This window comes from Balaenoptera ricei, chromosome 17 (genome assembly GCF_028023285.1).
Source record: "Balaenoptera ricei isolate mBalRic1 chromosome 17, mBalRic1.hap2, whole genome shotgun sequence".
Taxonomy (NCBI): Eukaryota; Metazoa; Chordata; class Mammalia; order Artiodactyla; family Balaenopteridae; genus Balaenoptera; species Balaenoptera ricei.
In genome coordinates, this window is record NC_082655.1 from 71,643,721 (window position 1) to 71,662,406 (window position 18,686).

The window sequence follows — 18,686 nt, forward strand, 5'->3', positions numbered from 1 at the left end:
GATACTCTCTTGAATATTTCAGAGAACCGGATTTTAACAAATCTATTTCTGTTTAAATTTAAAAGAATGCAAATATGTTTACAAGTTGAGAAATATGTATGTTGGAGTTTAAAATGTGATTGAATAAATTTTCAGGAGTTAAACCACTTATTTTTAGAATTTAAAGTAGGTTTTAATTTTAGATTTTCCTAAAAGGAAACAAAAAAAGACAAATGCTGCCTTTATAAGATGTCAGAGTTTGGGGGAATAGTTAATCTTTGAATTATTCACCGAGATAAATAATTTATATTAATATATAAATTCCTTGCTTTTGTCTTATTAAAAAAATTTTTATGGCAACTCTGACTTTGACTTTGGATGTCTCTTGGCTGCACCTAGCAGGGTATCCAGCTTACCCCAGTCCATTCTTTTCAACTTACCAATGTCAAAACTGGAAAAGGAAGGGATGAAAAAAATAAGTGAAACATATGGGAAGGATAAACCATGACATCTGTTTTGGATTAATACATATTCCTAGTCCAATATTTATGATTTAAATAACATGCAAGATTGCTAAAGATCCCTCTCCCCATTGTTTCATTGTCAAGTTTTTGTGTGCAACCATAAATAATCTTACTTTGGAGAATTCTAAAAAGTTAGTTTAAAAAGTAGTTTGAAATTTTAGATTAAAATAAAATAAATCTTTTGTTTTACTTCATGAACCTTTAGAGATCAGAAGAATCTTAAAATAACCCATTCTGACTTTCTGCCTGATTAAACTCAACTGTCCATCCCTCTTGGCCTGGGCCAAGGGAGCTGAAAGTTGATGGAGGAAATGACACCATCAAGATAGCTGAAATCACCTTAACTTTATAGCCATGAATATCAACTAGGCACTCAGCACTGCCAGAAATTACACTTCCCACCACCACCACACCAACAAAACAATGACCTCCCTCTTGCCAAAGACAACGTTCGATACTCACTTATTCATTCAACAGCAGATGTTGTCTCTCCCTTCTTGGAACACAGTCTTACATCCAGAACTAGGACACAACACATGCCTCTTCTCTTCCAAATTCTCTCTCCACTTCCTTTGCATCTTTTGCTCGTGCTTTCTTCTAGATCTGCATGTTGGCAAGCGTTAGTATTTCTCTTCAGCTCTTTTGTTTTCTCTACATTCACTCTTTTTCTAGTCAAAGTCATTTAACTCCATGGCTTTTTTTTTTTTTAACATCTTTATTGGAGTATAATTGCTTTACAATGGTGTGTTAGTTTCTGCTTTATAACAAAGTGAATCAGTTATACATATACATATGTTCCCATATCTCTTCCCTCTTGCGTCTCCCTCCCACCCTCCCTATCCCACCCCTCTAGGTGGTCACAAAGCACCGAGCTGATCTCCCTGTGCTATGCGGCTGCTTCCCACTAGCTATCTGTTTTACATTTGGTAGTGTATATATGTCCATGCCATTCTCTCACTTTGTCACAGCTTACCCTTCCCCCTCCCCATATCCTCAAGTCCATTCTCTAGTAGGTCTGTGTCTTTATTCCCATCTTGCCCCTAGGTTCTTCATGGCCTTTTTAAATTTTAGATTCTATATATATGTGTTAGCATACGGTATTTGTTTTTCTCTTTCTGACTTACTTCACTCTGTATGACAGACTCTAGGTCCATCCACCTCGCTACAAATAACTCAATTTCGTTTCTTTTTATGGCTGAGTAATATTCCATTGTATACATGTGCCACATCTTCTTTATCCATTCATCTGTTGATGGACACTTAGGTTGCTTCCATGTCCTGGCTATTGTAAATAGAGCTGCAGTGAACATTTTGGTACATGACTTCTTTGAATTATGGTTTTCTCAGGGTTATATGCCCAGTAGTGGGATTGCTGGGTCGTATGGTAGTTCTATTTTTAGTTTTTTAAGGAACCTCCTATCTGTTCTCCATAGTGGCTATATCAATTTACATTCCCACCAACAGTGCAAAAGGGTTCCCTTTTCTCCACACGCTCCATGGCTTTTTCTGTCAACATTCTGATGGTTCGCAAGAGGAGACAGACTCAAGAGGTGATTCCCAGACTCTCCAGTGAGCTCTAGACTTATCGAATCCACTGCCCCCTTCGCATCTCCATTCAGATGTCCAATGATGCCTCAGTCTTAAGGCTGAAACCTCTGCAGTCAAATCCACACCCTTGCCCAAGCCTTCCCCACCTCAGTGTTCGTCCAGTGACTCAGGCTCAATGCTTAGCGATCATTCTTGATGAATTTCTTTTCTTCACTCTCTACATCTAATGTGCTGGTGATTCATTTTGACTCTACCTCCAAGACATACCTGACTTTCTTCATTTCACTGCCACAACACTGCCCAAACCATTGCATCGCTCACCTGTACAATAGAGATATCTTCCTAAATGGCTTTTCAGCTTCTACCCCCTTTAACAAAATCCCTCCTCCATATGGCAACCAGGTTGAGCCTTCTAAAGTATACAGCAAATTATGTCAACTGCCTAAAATGCTGTGGTGTTTTTGTGTTGCAGCAGAATAAAATTCAAACTCCTGCAAAGCCCCGTGTAATCTGCTGCCTGCTCATGTCTCTGACCTCATCCTTCCCCTCCCCCTCCTTGTCACTCGGTCTCAGTCACTGCTGTCTCCTTCATCCTCTTTGAACACACCCAGAGCATTCCCGCTGTAGTGTTTTTGATGTTTCTTCCCCTTGGAACGTGGATACAAAGTTTGCCTCTGTGTCCAGTTCTGTTCTCAACTGATGTTTCCCTTCCTTGGAGAGGTCTTGCCCTTCTACCTGGGGCCAAAGTATCCTCCCTCCCTCATCACTATCTACAGTATCACTTATTTTATTTTCATCATGGCATTTCCCAATAGTATCTGAAATTGGTTTTTGTTCATAGATTTATTGTCTGTTTATTCTTTCTCTCCTTTCTAGTGAGATGTAAGGAAAAGGGGGCAAAACTCTAGTCCTGTTCACCAGTGTGTTCTCAAAGTCTAAAATAGGGTTGAGAATAGTGCATGAAAATATAACTGTAACTAACTATTCCATCTCCTAATTTTAAAGAGCAGAAAACCAAGACCAAGAGAAGTAATTTGCCCAAATTAGTGAACAGAGCTGTCATTTAAACACATAAATAAATTATTGATTCAAATAGAATTCGAATAGAATAGAGATAGAGGTGAAGTTCCGTGGGCACTCAGGATGAGGAGGCATTGCTGAGCCTGGCGGGATAGGAAATGTGTGTTGATGAAAACTGCAGGAAGAGAGGCCACGTGAGCTGTCACGAGGTTGAGGAGGGTGCTATAGGCAGAAGGTACAGCCCGTGCAGAAGCCCGATGAGTTAAGGTGTATGGGTACTAGAAGTATGCCACGTACTCTAGTGGTTTTTATTTGAGAGAGTGACATGATCAGAGCTGTATTGTAGACAGATAAGCTTGGGGCATAAGAGCTTTTTGAGATGTCAAAGAAGACAAATGCTATGAACTTTATTCTTATGTGTGATGACAGGACGTTTTAGAGCCTTCATGGAAAATACTGGTCACCTAGCAGGTATAGAGAAGAAATATGCACGTCGTGCCTTGATAGCTGGGCAGGATGAGGAAGGACTCTCTCCTCCTCAAGGACGTGCTCTTCTAGCTGCTGTGAATATACATCTTCATTCTGGAATCTCTTTGGATATAACAAAGAGTAACCTCATCTTTGACTGAGTATTGCATTCAAAGGCAGGGCTGCCCAACAGCAGAGCCCAGGCAAGTCCTGTTGGATTTACACCCTGGGCAATTTTGGTCTGGGTCAGCCCCACCATGACCGGGTAGAACTCATTTCACATTCCCGATCTGTCTTCTGTAAGCAGTCATATAGCAATTGTCTTCCAGGCCAACTTATTGAATGTATATTTCTCCCTTTCTGCATAATTTAGTGCTTATCTGCAATTAGAAAGGAACCCACAAAGAGAGGTCCTCGGGAGTGCTGAGGGATTTGTCTACCTGCTCTGATTGAAGTCAAGAGATTTACTTTTCCTCTTTGATTCAGGGGGCAACGCATCGTCTTTTATCATCTGAAAGGGAGCTGCGTTGAGAACCTCTGCCAGTTCTTTCTTTCCAAGAACCTGTCATCACTAAACCTCCCTTAATGAGAGTCTGTGTGTAAATTTCTCAAATTTTTACTTTTATAAATTCCAACCACAGTGCAAATTATACATTATATATATAGTACACATTCATGCCTTGATATAGTATTATCACATTTATTTTTACTTTAGATAATTTGTCATATGTTTTTTGTTATCTTAATTGTCAAGTGTTTTAAAAAATCTTTTGTGAAGATCCTATACAAAATATTCTTCTGTCCTACAACATATGTAATTTACTCAAGAACCTGGGGTCTGTGTAGTCAAGAAAGACTTAACTATCCCACAGATTTATACTTTGACTTTGAATATGTTTTGGCACAAAAGGAGCATATAAGATTGAAAGTAATTTTGGCTTCCACACCTGATTTATAATTGTTTGTGAACTATGGTTCCATTGGCTGAAATGCTTCGAAAACTGATGCTAATGAGATTCAAGTCCCTGTGAAATCTGATTCTCAGATGCCATCATGTTCTAGAGTGTGATTTTTCTTTCGATTTTTCAATTTTTATTTTGAAAATAATTATCTTAATCTATTTCCAACAATCCAAAAGAGGCTACTAGCTTAAATTCCATAACTCTTTATAAGACAGGCAAGAAGCAAGTATAATTAACCCTTAATCACTATCTTAGAGAAATGGAGCAAAGATCAATAAAGGACTTTTCCAAGTGAAGTATAATATATACATATCTACAAGCAGCATTAATAGGTGATCATTCTAATAGATAATGTTCTCTTTCACCTTTAATATAGAAAATGACCAGGTAGTTGTACCATATCTTCGTGTCCGTGCTTCTGAGACTTTCAATGGACAAACGTTTTGGAGAATTGTCAATTCTATATCTTTTGAAGCTGCATTAAAAATAACAACTTAGGTAAACATCTTGTCTAACCAATAAGACAAATTTTGATATGCTGAGTTTTTGTTTATTCAAGAAATACTTATTAAATACTTATTATATGCTTGCCTGTTCTAGCCAATGGGAGCAGAGTAGCAAACTAAACAAAATTTTACCCAGAGTTTATGTGTTTATATCTAACCAGATCTCCTTCCCCCACCCTTCCCTCCACAATTATTTGTTTGTTCAGCTATGTTTCATGCTGAGCATGTAAAATCAAATAAACATGAAGTAAAAACTGTCTTGTTTTGTGAATTCTCACTCTCTATTTCCCTTTTCCAGCTTATACCTTCCAAGTTACATGTGAATTGAATTACACTTTTATGATGATATCTTCCGAGGCTAATTTTAGACCATAAAATACTCTTTCTTATCCTTTTTCAAGATGGCATCTTTAGAACAGATATAAAGCAATCCCTAATCTAGAACTTACATGGCTGTATCCACCTTTTATTTATTTTATTTACTTAAAATATACAGTTTTGGGCCATATCTGAGGCAGCCCTGATACCACATACGCCTAAATTCAGATCTGAATGTTGGGGCTTTCATTTTGCTGCCCATCCTGTTTGGCTTGAGATGTTTTGGGCAATAGGATATTTGACTGCTAGGGACTCAGAATTGACGACCATCTTCACGGTCACTCTTAAGAGAGCCAGAATTTGTATCTAGAACCATAGAAGTAAAAGACAAACATGTAAACCCAAGGAAACAATTAGCTTCCCATTACAACATTTTATCATCCAGTCCTGTGTAGGTCTGTGTCAACACAGGTCGACAGCGTCGTAGAATTTTATTAGACAATGTGAAAACTCATCTGCGAGTTTTACGGCCGTCCATCATTGCTCGCACTCACAGTCCAGAGGCTCTCCATTGTTGTGAATGACAATTGGGCGCAGTGGCTGGCTACGGCCAACCTAGACGTTGCGATTTCTCACCGACAGGTGCTCTTTCCTAATTGCCTCCGTTAGTTCCCGTTTATTGCAAGACTGCATGTCCTGATTCGTATTCTCTTTACCGAACACCAAACCAGAACTAACAGCTCCAGGGTGCAGTGAGCCAGTCATCCTCCCACCCTCCACGGACTATTTCAGTCCGGGGTCGTTGTCAACAGGACTGTCCTGAGTGTATGGTCTGATGCCTAGTTTTCTAACCTGGGCAGGACTTCAGGCTGCAGGGAAAAACACTGCCAGTGGAAAGTCAAACCAAGAAGTCTGTGATCTGTGAAAAGTGCTAACGAAAAAAGACACATTCTTTGGAGGGGGTGGGTTTGAGCTGAATGTCCTAGAAAGCCAGACCTACACTGCCACTCAACAGGAGCAAGCAGCAGTTGTCCTGGGGTGCAGATTCTGCAGTTCATCTCAAGGCAATGCTTTTCCTAAGTATTCGAGCAAGAAAGCATGGCTTGTTTCTTGGATATTTTTTCAATAAGCAGAGGACTTTAACAGTATTTAAAGTACCATTTTTATAAATCATATTTATTTATATAAATTTTGCATTGTATATACTGCTTTCAAACACATTATATAACTGCTACCCTATGAGTTCCTATCTACTTTTCTCCCTCCCTTCCTTCCATGTCTTGTTTTTTCCTCCTCCTCCTTTTTTTTCTTCCTTCTCCTTTGTTAACAGATAAGGAAAGCTGAGGGTCCTGTAGGTCAGTTCATTTGCCTGAGGCTATACAACTTTTAAGTAGATGGGCTGGGACGAAAATCCAGCCCTCTAGATTCCAAAGACTATACTTTTTCTGCTGTCCCATAGGTCCTATTCCATAGAATGTTCATCAAGGAAATGATGACAGCAAACATGCAGCCTGTAACCTTCATGTATCGAAGTTCTTGAGTATCTGTTACTACACAAGGGAAGCAAAGAAGTGACTGACTACGTTTTTTATTTTCCTGTGAACAGGGTCTGAATTTGATCAGTCTTAAGTGTTATACTCATGTATAAGTCTAAGTGCTATACTCTTGCTGAAGTTCTACATCTTTTTCTTTTCTTATCCAAGGGTACCATTTCTTCAGCCATGGCCCTGCTCTTTTAGGAAATAGGTCAAGGAGAATTACAAGATGAAACACAAAGGACTAAAAGAGTGAAAGTCAGATATCAACAAGGAGTCAGACATCACAATATATTGGGGTCAGAAATTTAAAGTGCCAGTGTTTGGAGGTGTTTTGACGTTACCATCGCAAAGGAAAATGCTATTTATTCAGAGCAGTTGGAGGGGGCAGAGGTATACAAGTGGCATGGATGAGTCTTTGGCAGTGGCTTCTCAAGGTCATGTCAAAGACACTGCTCATTCTTGGACCATGAGTTTTTAGGCTTTGCAGTGTAAATCTCATATTAAGTTACCGTACTGCTATATTTTGCTGTTTTTATTCTCTTGGTATTAAAAAAAAAAAAAGTCTGGTGCTGTGTGCTTACCTGAGCTGCCACAGAACAATTCATTGTGTCTAAATCAGTGATTAACTTAAAATGGGACGTGGAGTCAGGCTAGCAGGAAAAGAATCATAGCAGGGAGTGGCAGCATGTGAGTGTGTGAATGTCTGTTTCTCTACCTTTGACTTATATGTCGCAAGAACAGAAGTCTTTGCTGTTCCAGCAGTAATGTCCTTTCAGTTCCGGTACTATTCCTTACAACTGCTATGACTGCTTTTTGCTTGTATGGGGAACTTTAAATTGATATAAATAGTGCACATAGTAGAGTGGGTTGCCTGCAGGATGTCCTCTCTTAAGGGGGCTTCTTTCCCTTTCTCATGCTTCCTTTCATGATGCTACCATCCTCCCCAGCTTCTCTTACTGCCTGACATTATCCTAGTTCCTCCAATACTGCTCTGGTCCCCTCTGTGATCAGCCTACATCACAGAAGAGCTCCCACAGAGAAGTCCTCTAGTTAGTTTAACCACCTGCAGAAAAACTCTACTGTTTTCTCTACTGGTAAGCTTGTTATGTTCTGGTTTATAACTTCAAAAATATTTAGAATTGTTTAAAGGAGGCTCAGCCCCTTTAAAAAGCCGCTTCAGCAAGCAGGATGACACAGGCAGTGATGAAAACCAAAGCTGTTGAGAGCTACAGCTGTCTGGTCCTTTCGTATGCAGATTTATGGAACGAGGAGGGGGGTTTGAGAAGGAGATGAGGAAAGACTCACAAGAGAGTCGGCAAACACACAGTGAAGAACAGGGGCTTGGGCTTCAGTCTCCCATGAAATGCAGACACACTCCAGGAATCAATAATGTTTACCATTGGACAGGACTTTTATAATCCCAATAATGTGATCTAGTCCAATCTCCTTATTCTACAGAAAGGGCAAATGTTTTGCTGAAGGTCACAGAGCTAGCAAACACAACTTCAGGAAGCTTCTGAGGCCAAGTGTCGTGTTCTTTTCACTCTCTCTCGCCCTGTGCTGGACACATAGTAGGTTGTCAGTATATATGTGTCTAATGGATCAATGATTGGATAAAAGCATTTACGATAACCAATGGTTGTCTTAAACATCTAGCATCCTCCTGTACAATTTTAAACAAGTTAGGCATTGAGCTGAAAAAAGGTAGACAAGTAAGTCTTGTGACATTAGCATTTTTGTCTGGATGAAGTCACATTTATTGATGGTTTCATTAATTAAAAACCGGGAGTGCCCTCAAATGCCTGCATGGCCTTCAATGGCCACTGACTATACCCTGAGCCACACACATGAATGTGAATAAAGGTAAGCAAGCAACTCCAGGTTAAAGTAAAAAGATTTTTATAAATATTATGCTTCTCCAAAGCCACACGGTTCTTTGATTTTAGATACCTTTAAGATGGCACCTCATTTTTTTTTTCTTTCCTGATGGAGTAAAATGTCTTACTTATAATCATTTCCAACTTATTTCTCAACTTGATCATTGCAATGCACTTCTGATGCCAGCTACCCAGAGTTAGGACAGAAGTCTCCTCACTTCAGACACCAGCTGTAAATTCAGGTGTTCCCAGGCCACTCACATTTCAGACCAACTGGTTACAGATTTGGGTGTTTCCATTTACCCCTTCAGGTTTGTTCATTCACTAGAATGACTCACAGAACTCAAGAATTCAGGATTACAGCTTTGTGGGTTTTTTTTTTTTTTTTTGGTTTAAACAGCAGAAATTTATTTCTCACAGTTCTGGAAGTTGGGAAGTCTGAGATCAAGGTGCCAGCAGATTTGGTGTCTGGTGAGAACCCATGTCCTGGTTCACAGATGGCCATCCTCTTGCTGTGTCCTCACATGTTAGAAGGGACAAAGGAGCTCTCTGGAGTCTCTTATATAAGGGCACTAATCCCATTCATGTGGGCTCCACCCTAGGATTACAGTCTTATTATAAAGGATATAAATGCGGACTAGTCAAAAGAAGAAGTCTGGCAGCACCCCAAATATGAAGCTTCCATGACCTCAGGCTGCATCTCCTTCCCAGCACATCAACATGTATCACCAACCAGGAAACTCATCTGAGCTTCAGTGTCCAGAGTTTTTATTTGATGTCTCATTATGATGACATAAATGACTGAATCATTGGCCACATGTTTGAACTCACTCTCCATCTGCCCTCCCCTCCTGGAGGCTGGGCTGATCTCATGTGGCTCAAAGCCACACCCTCCAATTACACAATTGGTCTTTCCGATGTGGCCAGTCCTCATCCTGAGTCACCTCATTAACATAAACTATCTGGGCCCATTATGAATAACAAAGACACCCTTATCACTGGGGAAAGTCCAAAAATTTAGAGGGTACCTCCCAGGAACAAATTCTTTATTATACAGTAATCGTGTTACTGTGTCACTAGGTTATTAAAAAATACTTTGTTTAGAAAGAGAAAAAAATAAATCTATGTCAGTAATGGTCCTGACCCGCAGCCCTTTGAAAGGGAAGACTAGCCACTTGCTGTGCTGCCCATTAAGGCAGTTCTGCTCTCTAGTCCCAATCATTGGAATTTATAGACACCAGATCCCTTGATTATTGGTAAATGCTGGGGTCCATGCCTTGCTGACTCACCACTGCAAACGACAAAATACCATGGTACCACTTGAAAGATTTGGTACTGCAGCTAGGAGAAGAGGGGGTTCCAGGAGAAGAGGGGGTTTTACACCTCCAACCGCAGTGCTCTTTTACTTCTCTGGCATTCTCTTCCTATTCTAGGTAAACTCTTACACAGCCCATTTCATCAGCTTTGTAAAATAATAAAGTTATTAAATTCTACAACTATTATAAAGAGCTGACATTTATTATTCACTTACTCTGTGTAAGATTCTGTGCTAAGTTCAGCATATACATTAGCACATTTAATTCTCAAAGCATCCTTCTGAGATGAGGACTACTCTTATCCTTATTTGACAGATGGAGAAGTGGATGTCTCCAGAACTTAAGAAAAGGGACCCAGGTCCCTGAGGTAGTATGTAGCAGAGCTGCCAGGGACCCAAGTTCTCATTTGGCTGATGCCAGGAATCTATTAACCATGTGCTATACTGCCTTCAAGGGACTGTACTGGGAGGACATATAAGGGTATAAATCATATGTAAGAGACAAATTTTACACAAAAATGCTACTCACTTTGGTTATTATCTATTTCAAGTTTCTATAGTTATTTCTAACTGTTACTCCTAATTCACCTTTACTGCTAAGGGCATGATAGTGTACTAATTAAGAGCAAAGACTCTACTGCCAGATTATTTGGCTTTACTTAATAGCTGTGTGACTTTGAGCAATGTTCTTAACCTCTCTGTACCTTAATTTTCCATCTGTAGTGGCATAATAGTAATATTTATTACATAAGGTTGGTGTGAGAAAATTTAATGAGCTCTTAAATGTAAAAAACATAGACCAGAATCTGGCAGAGTAAACACTATGGAATTGTTAGCTATTGTTATTTTTTCCCCAACATTCCAAGGTGGGACTGTATAACTTTAATATTTTATAACTTTATATTTCTAAGCATTTTGACTTTTAAGAGGAAATCATTTTTTCCTTGTCCAGAGCCAAAATGTTGTGTTAAACCTCTCTCCTCAAAACTATCCCCCCTACTCCATCTTTTCTGTTAATAAATTCCTTTTCAGTCTTTCAAAATCCAACTCAACTGTTATCTTCTGTAAAGCCTTCCAGACTTTTCTGCCACCCCTAAAACCCCACACAGAACGCATTCCGCCCTCTACCAGTCACACAGCTCTTTGAACACTCACTATTCCTGTACTTGTCATGATGTACTTCTCATCAATGTTGGTTTGTAATCTGCCTCTGCCAATGGAATACAGGCTCCAAGAGCCAGATCCTATGTAATGCATGCCTCCAAGTCTTCAAGGCTGAACACAATAAAGAGCACAAGTAGATTCACAATTAAATTCACAAAGTTTCATCTAAAAATATGGCCTAAATTAGACTCATCTTTGGGCAAAGGGTTCTCAGTGTCTGCTCTGTGAGGCTACTACAGCTCTAATACTTTTTGCCCCCAGATTATCTCTCTTTGATTAATCTCAGCTTCTATTTCATATTCAATTCTAACACATATTTATTGAGTTCCTTATCTAGAGGGCTAACAGGGAAGCCTAAGTTTTCACATCCTGGAACGAAAGGATGGTCTCCTAACCTGTGGGCATAATGACCTCTCTGATAAAGTATGTTGTATCAGCAGCAAAAGGCCTAGAAGTGATCAAGCAGGAAAGGGGATGCCGATTTTTTTTCCCCACCCAAGTGTATAAAATAAAAAGTGACACATACTTTGGATCCAATGGTGATGTGCCAGACTGGAGGGGTGCAAGTGTGTAACAGATCAAGTTGATGCATTAAGCAGCCTACTGTCCAATGAGAAAGGCTGATATATATATTAAACACCCAGTTTTCTTCATTATTAACAATATGTCAGATCCTGGACATTTGTCTCTCTCCTGAATTGCCATATTCCCAGTGTTGAAAAGTGAAAGCATCATAAGGATTTAGAGTCAGACAGACCTTGTGTCTTAGTTTAGGTTAGTTCTGAAGTAGACTCTGAGACAAGTAGTTTATTTGCAAGGGGATCCCAGGAAACCCTGGTTGGAGGGGGCACAGTTTTGGATAGTAAAGGTATCCAGTGAAGGGAATGCTATCAAGTAAGTTATCACTATGGGAAACAAGTTTGATCCCACTAGGGAAACCTGGGAGCCAGTGTTATTACTCCCCAGGAGTGAGAGAGCTGGGGTATTTGTATACCAATTCCCGTTCGTTGTTGGTCGAAAGCTGATGCAGAGGGGAGTTATTTCCCAGACAATTCTGGCCTGTCTCAAGAGCTGGTAAAGCAGGGAACAGAGGGAGGAGAAATCATCAGGAAAAGAAATGCAGTTGTGGGTTGGAAGTTGGAAATCAGTGATCGGATTAAGAGGATATCAACAAGGCACCAACAGCCTTTGCTACAACTAAGTTTGAATTCTGGTTCTGCTACTTATGACTTTGGACAAGTTAGTTAATACCTCTGTGTCCCAGGTCCTCGCTTGTAAAATGGGGATAAGAACACCTGCTTTACAGCAGTGTTTGTTAGGATTAAATGGGATCCTGGGTGTAAATTACCAGGCATATAGTGAAGCCTCAGAAGTCATATGGTCTTATTAAATCAGTGTTTGATGTGTGAGTATTTCATTAATTGCCTGAGTAGTTCATTCACTTATCAATTACCTGCTTTTCCAGGAGGATTATTACCGAGCAGCATAAATATCTCAATAGTTTTAGGCTTTGGGTGTCAAGTTCTGGAGCCCTGGAACATTGTGATGTTTAGTTCGGAGTGACGGATGGTGTGGCACCATCCCCCGTACTTGAGGGGCATGTAGCGGGCATCACCTGGGAAGTTTGGGATCTGATTTCAGTTGTAGGCTTGTGTAGAAATATGTTTTCCCAAATTTTCAGGCTAACATCGCTTATTGGTAATTTTTTTCCCACTTATTGCTATGCCCACATTGTTAAGATTTTGCCACCTCAAGGGGTATCTCAATTTAAAGGAAGAATTACTTCAGCTTTCCTCATTTCCTGGGCAAAAAGAATGCCAAGAAAGAGCAATTTACCTGGAATCCCCACAGAGAAAAACTTTTCTATAGCCAAGTTATAATTACAAACAGAATTTAGTAACATAATCTCAAATGGCTTATTGAAGATTGGAGGGTCAGTGATGACCGTGAAATGCTAAATTGTGGGAACTGTGTGTTGACTTTTGTGACTACTAATCGAATTTACTATAACTTTATAAACATTGAACACTAAATATTGAAAACATTAAGAAAAATGAGCCACATGACAAATTGTCTTTGCTAGTCATCCCAATTAGCAAGGTCCTGAAAGTAATTAATCTAGGCTGAACAGAAATCAGGCAACAGGGGAGTGAAAAATTTAATCAAACTTGAAATTCTGACCTATTAAACTAGAACAGGTTTAAAACCTCTGATTGTGCTACTTATCACTTTGGAGCCTGTTTACTTGAATAGACCTGCTAAATTTTGCAGTGAATAGATTAACTTTAAAAGGCAGAGTTTTCCATTCCACTCAATTGGTTTCGGTGCCCATTCTGTATCATAGAGTCTGTCCCTTAGATGCAGACAGCAAAATCTTGACAAATTTTGGAGCTTTAAATGAAACAACTCACTCCCAGCAATTCCTGTAGCCTGTGATTAGTCACCCCTGGTAACTTTTAATTTCTTCCTTCTAAGTTTTCTTTTTAAATTTGTTTTCCTCTCCTTTACAAAGGAATTTCACTGTTGCTGGGCTATATAACCTCTCAGTAATTCTGTTTGTAGAAATAGAGATATTTCTGAAAAATGAAGCAATAGAAATTGAGTTATAAACATGGTAAATTAATGAGAAATCCTTATTAATCTTAGTGCTATTTATTTAGTTATGTTTCATTTTTAAAAATTTTTATAATTTTCATACCTATACAAAATTAGAGAGCATAGTATACTGAATTCTCTTTTACCCAACACCAAATTTCAAGGTGTATTTTAAATGTGAAAAGAGCCTCTATAAATTTTCATCTCCATCTCCCAAAAGTAAAAGCCTGCAATTACATTTTTCAGCCCTATAAAAATTTCTTAATTCTTAGAGATATTACATTTTCAATTTGTTAATTGTCTATGGATGTGTTAGAATCTTGTTTATTATTTTTTTCCTGGGTCAAATACCATCTGTGTCTCTGCTTCTATGGCTTCCTCTCTCTCTCTCTCTCTCTTGTTGGCTGGTTCAATCTTATACACCTGGGGCTTTCCATGGCTTAGAAATGGCCTAGAACACATTACCTTCTCCTGACCCATGGAATGCTCCAAATCCCCCTTGATATGAAGACAGCAGCTGGTCAAGAAGAAATGACCAGAATGGCCAACAACCTGGGACAGATTTCCAAGGTCACTGAGGAGAGAACCGTATCTCTTCAAACTTTGCTTATCTTGAGGGGGAAAGTTTTCCAGATCAGTGAAGAGTCTGCATTAGAGGTTGGAGATGACTCTTCATTTCTTTGGGGTAGTTTAGCCATTTGCCCATCAGAATATGTGTTTATTGTGAGTCATGAATGAGAGAAAAGGAGTTGGGGACGCCAGAATATTATTCTTGTATTTCACTGGAACTATTTATGCTGAGCTGCTTTCACTTACTACCTCCTGCGCTGCCACCTGCCAGAAGCAGCCTGCCTCATCGGAGCGCCGTCTGCTATTGCTGGAGCATGAGGGCCTTGGCCTCCCTGCGAAGGTGCTGTATGTTGGCACCGCGGGCCAGCAACCCCTCATGCTTGAACGTAGTTGGCACCCACAGGATGAACAGGAGTCATTTATTTTCTGGTCCAAGTATTCTAGCTAAACCATATCTACTTACTATGAAATCACAAAGTGATAGACAAAATATGCAGCCTTTTCTGAAATGAATATATCTCTCTATTTAGAGAGTAATGCGTAATTTATTGGTGAGCTAGCATAGGGCTATAATGTGTGTGTCTGTGTGTGTGATAATGTCAGCTTTATTTTTACTTCTATCAAAATGTATTTAAGTGTATTTTGGAGACAGAGTGAAAGGGAATTTGAAAAGCATCTTCCCAATCTTTTGAGGCAAATTAGTAGAAGGTGAAGAGAAGAGCTATAGGTAAAAACAGGAATAAAATAGGTTTTTTGATAAATTTTGACAGCTACTCTGGTTAGGTCTAGACAAACTTCAACCTCAACAGTGAGCCTATGGCAGTTTGGAAAAGTTAACTGTATTCAGTTTTTCCCCAGCTTTGGATTCCTGAATGCAGAAAAAAATAATACTTCTATAAATGATCATTCACTTTTGCTATCACTTATTTGACTATAAACATCTAAATGAGAATGAAATCTTTGATTTCGTGATGTTTGGTGTTTTCTAACAAAAGCAGTCATCTACTGACTGCAGATAGTGGTGGTTTATGACCCAAAAGGGAAACTTCTTTTTCCAACATTCAGTTCTGTAACTTAGCATCCTAAAGTTTCCTCTGTACAAGGTGCAAAGACATTGATTAATTTGGATAGACTTTCTGTTACAATAAATAGACCAAAGATCACTAATGGCGTATGCGGAATAGAAGTTTATTTTTCATTTCTATAAAGAGTCCAAGACAGATCTAGATAAGTAGGGGAGCTCTACTTGACACAGTAATTTTATGACATTTGGCAAGGGTTCTGCTGACTTTTGATGACTTTGTGGATGTCACATCCAACAGCAGGGAGGCTCTCTCATGAGAGGATTTTATGACCAGGCTTGGAAGAGGCACATTTTGAGTGAGTTACTTCTCTCATACTATTGGCTGAAAGTTAGTCATGTGGTCTTAACTGCAAAGGAGGCTGGGAAATGTAGTCTAGCTGTGTGTCCCAGCAGAAGAGTACATCTCTGCCACAGTATCTTTCCTCAGTCACTAGGATAGGAAGAATACGAGGACACAATCAACTATAATATGAGGTGGAAAGTCGAAATTCTACATAGTAAATAATTGGTAAGTATGTACATTCAAGGCCATGTGCTCGCACCAAATAGAATACAAAAGATGAATAGACGCTGGAGTTTACAATTTAGGAGGAGGGATACTGTAGTCATACTGGCAGTGCTGGGATGAAAACAACATGAGAGCAGGGCTCTTGTCTGAACTGTTTCCAGGTGAGTCCTCGATGTCCAGCACACTGCATGACGTATATTAGAATTTAGTAAATATGTGATAAATAACGAATGAATTCTAAGTCAAGGTAGAGCATCCCTCAAATTAAAAAAAAAAAAAAAAGAAGAATAGAATAGACATGATTGTATTAAATTAGCTTTTGGAGCTGACATCACAACCACACAAAAGAAGGCAGCTAAAATCATTTACTAATGCTGAATTTTAAAAAAATTATCAAGGACATGGTTTTTCTTCTTCTTAATGAAAACAAACTTTTCTGGACCTTGAATTTACCTTTCATGCAAACTGAGAAGCCTCCCGTGGAGGTGCTATAATGAAGGTAACTTACTCAGTGTTTTCAGGCAATAAGAGTCTTCTTTTATCACTTACCACATCAATAATATTTAAAGGACCCTCTAAAGACATACTTATTAGTAGACAAATGAGGTAATAAGAATTTCTTTTACTTAAGCATGGCTACAGACTGGATTTATCTCCCCAGTATGGGTCATTACCAATGTCATAAGTGTTTCCAGAAAAGTCTTCTGCCATCATTACCAAGTCTTTATTAGCACTTGCAGTGTGGGAAATGTGACAACAGATTTTCTGCTCAAGTCTGGATATTTCTCATCATCCCATAGCCTCAGTGACCCCAGCTCCAAGACCCTCTTTGTGCTTTCCAGATTCTAAAAGGTGTTCACTCTACTTTCTAAGCAAGAATTGTTAGGTCTGTGGTACCATAATCCATTGCACTCAGGAAACACATAGTTTGAAGTTGTGGGTGTCATTGGAATGAAGGAATAAGGATCAGAATTTGGGAAATTTAATCTAACTATTTCTTCATTTGTCTCTAGAATATACCACAAATGGAATTTGTATGATTCCATTCAGGATGGAGTTGAGAAGTGTTTTCAGTTTGGAGTTCAATGTGAAGTTTATTTCAAAGTGACTAAATTAAACCTTCAAATGGCTGCTTTGGGATTTTGATATAAAATAATCTCATTCATTGAAATTTGGTCAATAAAAAGAAAAATCACTTTAACTATCCAAGCTGATTCAAGCCTTGCTGACTCTGTATGTTTGTGTCTTTGCTCAGGGCTGTCTCTCTTAGAAATCCTACTGTTCCACATCTTTGTCTGACCACATCCTGTCTGCTGGGCAAGGCTCATGGTAAATGCCTCCACCTTTCCCAAAGCCTTTCCAGATTGATCTCTTCCTCTTTTAAATATGGTTCAATCCTGTTTGACAGTTATTTGCCTAATTCTCCCTCACCCTGTTACATCATAAAGTCTTTGTGGACAGGCATTGTTTCTTCATCTTTTCCTTCCTCCCAGAATCTAATCACTGAACCTGTCATATAATAGTGATGCAAATACATGGTCAATTGAACTGAAGCAAAAGGATTTGTATTTGAAATGTAGACAGTTTTAAAAATTCAAGAACACAGACTTATGGGGTCCTCATTAGTAAATCTAATTACAGCTCCGGATTCTGATTACACTTATTGGGGTAAAATGTTGACTGTCCTTGTTTGTACTGCTGAAAGAAAGACGTGAAACTGTGTACTCAGGACAGCCAAAGGGAGAAATACCATGGAGATTCCAACCATACGCTAAAGAAGCAGCAGCTCTTGATGGGTATTTCTATAACATTTTTTCCTCAATAAAGCACACCTGAAGGATGTGAAGCTCTCCCATCAGTGGCAGTTGTTGAGTAATGACTCTCAAATGGAGAGACACACACCCTATCAAGGGGCATATCAGATTCACTTTTGTGTTTTTCATTTGTTTCCCATATGCATATGTAGTCCACAGGCACAACTGTAGAGTATATGCTACATTGAATATCATTTTCACACTTTATATCACATAACAAACAATATTACAAGAATCTGGTAATATTGGCTTTGTTCTATTTATTTAGAGTCCAGCACTCTGGTTTCCCATGTTCTGTGTATGAATGTGAAGGAATGAAGTGCAACTAAAATAATTATTCATCACAATATCTTCTTGCACATCAATTTTTTTAACTCCACTTCTTAATTCTGCCTTCTAACCTGTCCTATTGACTGAACTAAGATTTCTCTCTGGGATTTCAATGAATATTCCAATCCTCACTTCTGTAACTTCCTTGGAATATAGTTAAGTCTATGGTTTCTTCTTTGCTTCTTCCATCAATACAAGGTGGTACAGTCATTAAAAGCAGCGTTTGGCAAACTACAGCCTGTGGGCTCAGTCCCACAGCCTGTTTTTGTTTAATAAAGTCTTATTGGAAAAGAGCCAAACCCATTTGATTATGTATTGTCTACAGCTGCTTTTATCCTACAACTGCATGGTTGAGTAGTTGCAAGAAAGACCATATGACCCACGAAACCTAAAATATTTATTTTTCTGATTCTTTACAGAAAAAGTTTCTGAGCTCTAGTTAAGAGCATAGATTCTAGAGACAGGCTGCCTAGGTTCAAATCCCAACTCTACCACTTTTTATTTGCTTTTACTTTTTTAATTTAATTTTATTTATTTTTTTATATAACAGGTTCTTATTAGTCATC